Genomic DNA, 1188 nt, shown 5'->3' with positions numbered 1-1188 from the left:
CACATCCAGCCTGGCCTTGAATGCCTGCAAGGATGGGGCATCCACAGCCTCCTTGGGCAACCTGTTCAGTGCATCACCACCCTCTGGGTGAATAACTTCCTCCTAATATCCAACCTAAACCTCCCCTGTCTCAGTTTAAAACCATTCCCCCTGGTCCTATCACTATCCTGAAGGGTGGGGGCCTGACTGCATTCTGAGGGCAGTTTTTGTGGAAATGGAAAGTCCATAGCTGGGTAGCATGGAAGCTCATCCTCTTCAGCTTGTTCCAGCTGCCCTGCCAGGTGTGCTGCTTGGGATGCGCTGCTGGGATGGCCCTCCCTGACCTGGGCAGGGCTGGGAGACCCACAGCAACATCCTGGCAGTGCTGCTCACCCAGCTGGGTTTGTTGTGCTGTGGGTGCAGTGTGTCTGCAAACTGAGCGTTGTTTGTGTGCGGATAGCAATGAAGGCTTCCTTGTCTGGAATTTGCAGTAATTGAAACTGCAGAATTAGGTAATCGTTGTTTGAAGCCTGGCCAATTTCTGGGACGCCGGGAAGACCCTTCAGTGGTGTTAGGGCTGCTCTGTGTGTTGTCCTCATTCCTTTTTCTTGCTGCTCGCTTTCTGCTCTTCAGTTCTCTCCTGTGATCAGAGACACGCCACCTCCTGGGGTTGCTTTGTTGGATGGGTTTTGCTTTGTTTTCTTTTGTTTTTCTGATGAACTTACTCACTGGAGTACAAAAACCAATTAAAAAATATAGGTATCTGTGATGCAGTTGGCCTGAGGTTGCTGATGGACGATGTGCAGCCTCTGGAGCTGCTGCACGGGGAGCACTGTGTGACTTCTGGCCCCATCTCCCCAGTCTTCATCCCTCAGCAACCACTGATGGTTGGACAGAGCAAAGCCAGAGTGGCTGCAGAGCAGTAAGCTGTAGCTGAGCGTGTTGGAGTCGCATCACACCACTTTTGCAGTAGCAGAGAGTTTACGTCACAGCAAATTTGCTCAGTGCTGGCAGCAGAATCGTGTTAAAATGCCACCAAAAGTGGCATTTCCCCTTTATCAGTCTCCCCCTGAAGGCTGTCCCCATTGCAGAGAATCGAATGGAGCCAATGGGTTGGCTGCAGGGTGAGGAGGGGAATGAGAGGTGCTGTGCAAAACCCTTTCCTTGTGGTCTCAGGATGTGGTCTCAAATCAGAACAAACCTGCAGGT

Source organism: Gallus gallus, chromosome 12 (genome assembly GCF_016699485.2).
Source record: "Gallus gallus isolate bGalGal1 chromosome 12, bGalGal1.mat.broiler.GRCg7b, whole genome shotgun sequence".
NCBI classification, from domain to species: Eukaryota; Metazoa; Chordata; class Aves; order Galliformes; family Phasianidae; genus Gallus; species Gallus gallus.
This window is presented reverse-complemented; position numbering follows the sequence as displayed.